Below are 8,322 nucleotides of genomic sequence, written 5' to 3'. Positions count from 1 at the left end.
GGAGAGATACTGAGAGTAAGTGAAGCAGCGGATGAGACATTCCCCAGTGTCCCTTCTTTCCCGCACATGTGTCATCCCACTCCCTGCACTGACCTTGTGGTCAAACTCTGACTCTACAACCCATAGCTTGGTTTGGTCCCCAGCTTGCTATTGCTTTAGAAATCAGCTAATAAGCAAATGAGAGCAGAAGATGGAACATCTTATAGATAAAGCCTTGTGCTTATCTTGTGTATTGATAAAAGTCTTGGTGAATTCCAAGTCAGGGCAATTCTGTAATCACTGTAATCAATAGGAACACTACTGAATAAATCCTCCGTGGGTAGCCCAGGCCAGCCCGCTAATGGTGTGAGAAACCTCAAAGAGAAAGGAAACAGTTTAACAAACCATCCAGGCAAACCTGAGCTCTCCGGGACATTTTTCTAGACCCTATCCCTCTGCTTTAAGGAGAAGAAACAACAACAACAACAAAACCAAAACCCTTGGACTATTTTGAGAAGTATTGTCTCATTTCCGAAGGCTTAATTTCCAAGTCCCCTTTGTCACTACCAGTCTGAACACAGCCAAAGACACAGACAGCCCCTCTCTGGGATTCTTCAAACTCAAAAGGTAAAACAAACAAACAAACAAAAACCCTAAAGTCTGATACAGGCTGAAAATTATGCTGAGGTACATGGAAATTGAATCTAGTGCTGCTGTCTTTTGAATGTGTTTCTTTAAAGTTCTATGTATTAGAAATCTAATGCCCTGTAAATACTAAGATTGCTAGAAATTAATATGGTAGCAATTATCCCTTAACCAGCTTTTTCTCAAATAACCACACAGAGACCTTTTAGTATTTGAAAACCTTAGGCCTTAGCAGATAGACTCTCATAATAATAATAGCTCATGTAAGTTAACCTGATTACCTAGTCCCATACAACCATGTGGCTAGCTGTCCCTTCAAAACCTGTGATCAAGTCAGTCTCCTCTCAGGTCTCCTGGGGACCAGGACCTTCCTACTTCTTCTTCCCACGGTTCCTTTTGCACAGGAAGTCCCACCTTCCACTTCCTGCCCAGCTAACTGGCCATTGGATTTTTTTTTTTTTAATTAAAGGCAATCAAAGAATGTGTTGGTCATATTCACAGATATCCTAGGGTGCAAACAGCTGGACAATAGCAACAAGAAAATAGTACTGATAATGTTTCCTAAGTAATTTTGAACTAGAATACTAACCTCATTAATGACAGCCATGAGCCATTTCAGGAACGCAGTTTTAGACAAGGGAGCAGACTAGTTCTTGTTTGGGTTTTGCCTCCAGGGTCCACTGAGGTTTCTTCTAAAGTTCTTTGCAGGACTGAACGGTTTGTTCAAATGGGGTAAAAAAAAAAAATCACCTTTGATTTCCAAATTCAGTTTTGTATTCTAGGAAAGAGGCAATCATTACTTAGTCCTTGTGGAAACAGTGGGCAATTTGTTTTAACTCGAGGACTCCTGCTCCAGGAAACTGCCAGAAAAGAGGTAAAGGACTAGTCACATGGTGGGATGTGGTCTAGAATAATAAGATTAAGTTAGATGAGCTGGCTGGGAGGAAGCCCAGGCAAAAGGCCTAAGGTTAAAAATGTATGAGTGTCCATGTGTTTATTCATTAAACTGATGTCAAGTCCAAGAAGGTCCCACTATTGTCTACCTAAGGTACTGTGTTTTACTGAGGACACCCCCTGCTCCCAAGAGACCAGTAGCACCTGAAAGCAAAAGTTGGAACTTCAGAACTCAGGAAGCTACCAAGTTCTCACCAGCTGTGAGGTCTAGGGGTGGCATCTGGGGTCCTCTGACTTCCAATCCACCATTGATGCCAAGCAGCCTAAACCTCTTCCCTCCCTCCTTTTACAGCCATTACCCTGGCTCCTTGTAACCTCTGCCACGTGCTGTCAGCTGAGATGCTGTGAACCCAATGTTCAAGACTGAGTGTCAAAATCTCAGTGCTCTCAGGCTGGAGTGACAGCTCAGTTTGTAAAACACTTGTTATGCACTTGTGAGGATCTGTATACAAATCCCCAGATTCCAAGTAAAAGTCCAGAGTGGTGGCATCTTCCTCTGTAATCATCCCAGCACTCCTGCAAAGAGACGGGAGGTAGAGACTGCAGAAAATAAGAATGGAAACTAGAATCTGTCCTATGAACTCTACATATGCACCATGGTACCTATGAACTGACATTCATGCACTCAAACATGCACACACACACACACACACACGCACACACACACACACACACACACACACACACACACACACACAAAGACAGGTCTGGACTTTTCTTAAAAGCCAAGAAAAGAGGAGTGGGGAAAAGGGGGAATGGTAGCCAACAAAAAGCACTGATTTTCCAGCCCACATCTTTAATCCCAGCACATAGGAGGCAAAGGCAGGAGGATCTCTGAATGTGAGGCCAGCTTTGTCTACAGAGAGAGTTCTAGGACAGCTAGGTCTGTATAAAGAAACCCTGCCTGGGGAGGAGGGAAGAGGGGGAAGAAGAGATGGAAGAGGAGGAAGGAGAGGAGAAGGGAGAGGGGGAAGGAGAGATGGAAGAAGAGGAGGAGGAGGGAGAGGAGGAAAGAGAGGAGGAGGGAGAGGAGGAAAGAGAGGAGGAGGGAGAGGGGAGGAGGTGCTGATTTCTTGTGAGCTGGAATCCTGTTTCTCTTTCAGGCTCAGGAACATGTTCAGGATTCATTTAAACTCCATACTTACAGCTCAATGATGTCATCTTCTTCATGAGCTTTAAGTAAATAGGGCTCTGGCAGTCAGGAGCCATAAATCTGAAGTTGTCTTTCCTGCCTTGCATCTCTGGAGTACTCTCACCTGCTAGAATAAACGATAATGAATGTAAAGAAGATAAACTGCGTGGCATACATGGAAACTGTGACGCATGTGATGTCTTTGAAAATAACGTAGTGCTGTTTGTAGACATTGCTGTTCTTGGGGGCTCGCCTAGAAACTTTCCATCTTAGAGAAGAGATTTCCCAACACGTGACTTCTTTCTCTGCATGTGAACATCAAATGTTTTTCTTTTCTCATTTTTCTTTAAAGTACAAATTTTTGCATTTCTTTCTAAAGAAGTTGGGATCATTTATGACAGTTGGAAAAGTTTATGGGTTGTTATTAGCACAGTTGAGGATTATATATTTAGGAAGTGGGGAGCAATTCTTTTGTGGGGAGGGGTCTGGCTTAACAAGGCAGTTTCCTACCTGGTAACTAATAAAGTGTTATTTATCACAAGAGAGGTAAATGGATGTCTACATTAACCAAAATATAACCAAAGTTAACAATGAGGAAAAATTATTAGGTGTGATTTCCTCCTTCCCAGGAGAACTGGAGAAATCTACTATGTGACGTTTCTGTCGCCTCCCCCACATTCTCCCTGTATTAGCTACTTTTCCCGTGGCTGTGACAAAACATGTGTCAAAAGCCAGTTAAGGAAGGAGGGTTTAGCTATGCCTAATAATTTGGAGGTGGGGGGAGGGAGCATGGTGTAGGAGCATAGAGCCACTGATCAGGTTCCGGAAGCGGGAGATGAAGGTTGGTATTTGGCCAGCTTTCTCCATTTCAACCTGTTCAGTACCCCTGCCCAAGGAATCCTGTTATCCAAAGGAAAGGTGGGCTTTCCTTTCTAGAAACACCCTCAACAGGTACACCAGGATGCTTGTTTCTATGGTAATTCTATATCCAGCCAAGTTGTCGGGAAAGACTAATCACAGTTCCAGCCCTTGTCAGCTTGCCACCCAAACACATCACTTTAAATCAAATATTCCACTCTTGGCCCTTAAAGCCTCATTTCTATCACATAATGCAAACTGGATTTAGTCCAACTTTAAAGTCTTTATAATCTGTAACAGTCTCAACACTGTTCTGAGACTCAAGATAATCTCTTAGGAGTCCTGATAAATACAAAAGGCAGGTTACATAGCTCCAAAATACAATGGCAAAGAATAAACATTACTAATGGGAGGAGTAAGCAAGAAAAGATCAGACCAAAGCAAGGCTCATACCCAGAAAGACGAGAGCTAAATCCTATAGTGCTATATGTAGCATCTCAGGCTTGTGATAGAATCACTTGAATGACAACTGCCTTGGGCAACCTTGACCCTTTAGATCATGTGACGTTTCTTGGGCCAGCTGCATTTCATTCCAGCAGCTTTCCTCAACAAACATCTCATGGTCCTGACGTCTCCAACATCTTGTAATGTCATCCACTTCAACTTGGGTTTCACCTTCCCAACTTTACAAGGTGGCCGTTCAGGGACTCCTTGCAAAGAACATATTGCCTAACTTCAGCAGCTTGGCTCAAGCCTCCATAAGCCCCACACCCTTGTGATTTCCTTGCCAAATCACATGATTCTGCTGCTTCAGATTCTGCTGTCAGTTTGACGTGTAGAACTTCAGTTCCAACAGCCTCCAGTGTGGACCACGGGGGAAACCCTTTTGTAGGTTGTTTTGAGCAGAAAATTCCTCCAGTGGCTTCTGACAACAGGGTTTTCTGTTGAACTTCCATTTCCAAATCTTCATTGAATAGAGTTTTGTCATCCAAGAGCCTTTCCTACTGTCTCTCCTGGTGACAACCAATCACAGTTGTTTCTCCACAGCCTACCTGACCACAGTGGTAAACTTGCTCATACTCTTATCTTTACCACACTTCACATTCCCTGATCTTTCTGTTCTCTCTTGATGCAAATCTTAAGCACAGTAACCATCACACAGTCTTAATGCTATCCTGTCCTGAGATTTCCTCCACTCAACAAATTAGCTCATTGCCCCATTCATAGTCTCAAGATGGGCAGAATGGAGCCGGATTTCCTGCCAGGTTATAACACATATCGCCTCTACTTCCATCCTGACAGAGCCCTAGTCCCACTGTGAAACTTCCACTGTTAGAACTTCTCTCAGTATCCTCTTCTTCCAAACTGCCTCCACAATTGTTCAGTAACCTCTGCCTATAGCATTCTAGGAATTATAAAGATGGACTCACCACATTCTCCCATAGTTATTCCACAAACCTGTTCTCAGAAGCTGTGACCCACATGGGTTTATCACAGTAAGTGTCCCCTCCTTAGGTCCTACCAGTTTTCTATATAGGTTTGTTTTCTCGTTGCTATGACAGTTATCTGACAAAAGCTACTCAAGGAGAGAAAGGTCAATTTGGCTCACCGAGTGATTCAGCATGACTGGGAAGGTGTGGAGCAGGAATCTAAGGTCACACCGCATAAGTGAGAATTGTGGGATTTTGGTTTCTTTAAAAAAAAAGATAGAAATACTATAAGAATATGTTTTGCTTTAATCCCAGGTGTGGTGACATGAGACTGCTTCAGACTGTCCACAGCAGCTGACTGTGATTTGCCTCATGCTCCAGCAGGGGTGTAATTTTGCCCGCTGCAGATAGTTTCTGCAGATAGTGTGACGTTTGGAATTCTGGGGAGTTTTCAAAGGATAAATAAATGCTAGGGCCCCAAGATGCAGGGTGGGTTGTTGGTTGGTTTTTGTTGTTGATCACTGTTTGTTAAGTAGCTGTGTACAAAGAAGAAACAACAAGAGGAAATTATGTATCCTGATTGTGAAGCTAAAACTTACCCCAAGAAACTTGATGTCTCTAATCAGCAGTAAATAGATTAATAATAACATCACCCCCTTTCTGACACCTGACTTTATTTAGGTATCTCTTTCCTTTACTCTTTATTCTTTTTTCTCTCTTATCTAGTGTTAGGGTTTGAAGTGGAGGGGAAAAAAAAGAGGTGGAGAAGGGTGGAACAAAGATGAACATACAAAGTAGCTAAATCCAGCAGCAGACATCTGCACTAGAAAACACAGCAAGTTGAATGTCAGTGCTCAGCTAGCATCCTACTTTAATCCAAGGACTCCAGTTCATAAGACAGAGTTGTCCACTTTCTAAATGGGTCTTCCCACTGCAATCAAACCCTGGCTGACATTCCAAAGGGGTATTTTCATGAAGACCATTAAAGTTGAGAGTAAAGATTAACACTCACAGTAACTCTCCCATTTCACACATAGAAGAAACTTGATATGTCAAGAAGGAGATGTACCATTTAAAATGTATCTTCTAGAGCTGTGGTGGTGACATTAGCCTTTAATCCTGCACTCAAGAGGCAGAAGCAGATGGATCCCTGTGAATTCAAGGCCAGCCAGTATGGGCTACAATGTGAGTTTCAGAACAGCCAGGGCTACACAGAGAAACCCTGTGTCAAAAACCAAAACCAAAAATAACAAGTAAACTTACTATCTCAGTGACTTGGCCAATGAATGAGACACAGAGAACTGCTTGGTTTGCTTGTCCATTTATTCAGTCAGTTTTGGTAAGCAACTAGATTAATCTACAAGGATCACCATAACAAACTAACACAGGGTGGTTGTCTTAAATTATAGCATTTTTTTTTTCTTCTAACAGTTCTGGGAGCTAGAAATCCCAGGGTCCAGTTGGCAGGATTGGTTTCCACCGATTCATCTGCCCTGTATGTGTGGAAAGATGGCTTCTTCTCCCTGAGGCCTCCCATGGGTTTCCCTCTGTGCATATGTTTGCCCTTACTTCATCTTCTTGTCTTCTTGGTATACCAGTCATATTGAATTATGGTCCACTTTAATTACCATTCTGATCCTTTTCCAAATACAGTCACATTCTGAGGTATTGAAGTAAGGACTTCAGCATATGAAAGGAGGTCGCCATTCAGTCCATACTGAATGCTTTCTGAAGGCCTTGTGAATGACACTATAAGTTACTTAAGGAATGGCTGAACTACAGGTAAGCAAGCACGGGAATGGGCTCCTGGCCCAGGTATATTGTTTACTGGCAATATGACTCTGATTGGCTTTCTCATTCTGTCTAGATGTCTGATCTCTCTAAATCAAATGAGGACAGAGAAAATAAACCACAGGATTTCTGTTCTAAGGTACAAGGTAACTGTATCTATTTGTCAAGGTCAAATAGTAATCGAGGAAAGGCAGGAGCAGCCGAGCACTGAGCTGATCCTGGTGTCAGAGGAGACAGCTCCTCCTCTAAAGCACCTGGAAAGCACCCCCAAGCTCTTCAAATGCACCTCGACCACACTACAGTTCAAACACCCAACAGCAGCCAATAGAGTCTGCAGTGACGTTTCTGCATATGAAGACTGACAACATGGAATACTTTAAAGGTTTGTATATCTATATTTTGGCATGAGTGTGCATGTGTGTTCACCTATGAAAAGCAGAGGCCAAAGTCCCAAACCCTCCTCTATTACTCTCTAAGTCATATTTTGAGGGGTTTCTCTGTGAACTTGGGGCTCATCATTTCATCTTGGTTGGCTAGCTTATGAACCCCTGAGATCCTCTGTTTCCACTCTGGGGTTGTAAGAGCATGCTACCCTACTCTGCTTTTTCCATGGGTGCTGGAAATCTGAACTCGAATCCTCGTGCTTGCTGAGTAAACATTTTACTCTCAGAGCCATCTCAACCCTATTCCCACTTGAAAGATGTTTTTATAAGTCATGCTTTTCCTTCACCTTTGATTTTAAAATAAAAGTTATTGGAGAGAATCCCTAGGAATGCGTTGTATCTGGTGAGATCCTTCATGAAAGAGAAACCCGCTCCCAGAGGGTTTGCCTTCCATAGAGGGGAAGTACACCCTGGGTGTACTCCTACAGTAGTGTTTACTACTTAAAAGCTGTAGGGAGCTTCAGAGTTCCCAGGAAGCCTTTAGCTGCTGCCTCTGCTAGCATCTACACAAGTCCTTCTAGGCAGGTTTACTACTGTCATTGGACAATCCTGAAACCAAGCCCTGTGTCTCCAATATAATCTCACTTCCTTGTGAGACACAACCCAGTATGCAATCAGTATGTGTGAATGAAAACTTTGACATTAAATGAAAAAAAATCAACTGGTATTTTAATGTTTCTCGTGACTTTGTATATTCATGGTACTGCATCCAACTGCACAGAGCTTAGCTTCTGTCTTAGTTAAGGTTCCCATTGCTGTGAAGAGAAACCAGGACTACGACAACTCTTATAAATGCAAACATTTCATTGGAGCTAGCTTGCAGTTTCAGAGGTTTAGTTCATCTCACATTGGCAAGAAGAAAGTTAATTCATATTATTTTATTATTTCTGTCATGACTGAGGAAGAGATTTGAGTCAGATGTGGCTGCACATGCCTGTAATTACAGCACCCAGGAGGCTGAAGCAGGATCATGAATTTGAAGCCAGCCTGGACTATATAACAAAACCCTGTCTTAAGAAACAAAAAAAAAAGGATAAGTATTTTAGAAATGACGGCTACTCCACTTGCTTCATCATATTGTATTGACTAG

The 8,322-nt window shown here is 42.6% G+C and overlaps 1 long non-coding RNA gene across 1 annotated transcript; it reads right to left on the bottom strand.

Annotated features, from left to right (window-relative positions):
* Positions 1-1,378: 1,378 nt before the first annotated feature.
* On the bottom strand, positions 1,379-5,041 carry Gm19276 (predicted gene, 19276). The gene is made up of 3 exons (NR_040357.1): positions 4,999-5,041; positions 2,724-2,834; positions 1,379-2,094 (listed from the first exon to the last, which is right to left on the bottom strand). It is a non-coding gene; the product is annotated as a predicted gene, 19276 (long non-coding RNA).
* Between the last annotated feature and the right edge of the window lie 3,281 nt (positions 5,042-8,322).

Source organism: Mus musculus, chromosome 15 (genome assembly GCF_000001635.26).
Source record: "Mus musculus strain C57BL/6J chromosome 15, GRCm38.p6 C57BL/6J".
Taxonomy (NCBI): Eukaryota; Metazoa; Chordata; class Mammalia; order Rodentia; family Muridae; genus Mus; species Mus musculus.
Note: the sequence above shows the minus strand (reverse complement) of the source record. Positions and strands in the feature narration are given on the sequence as shown.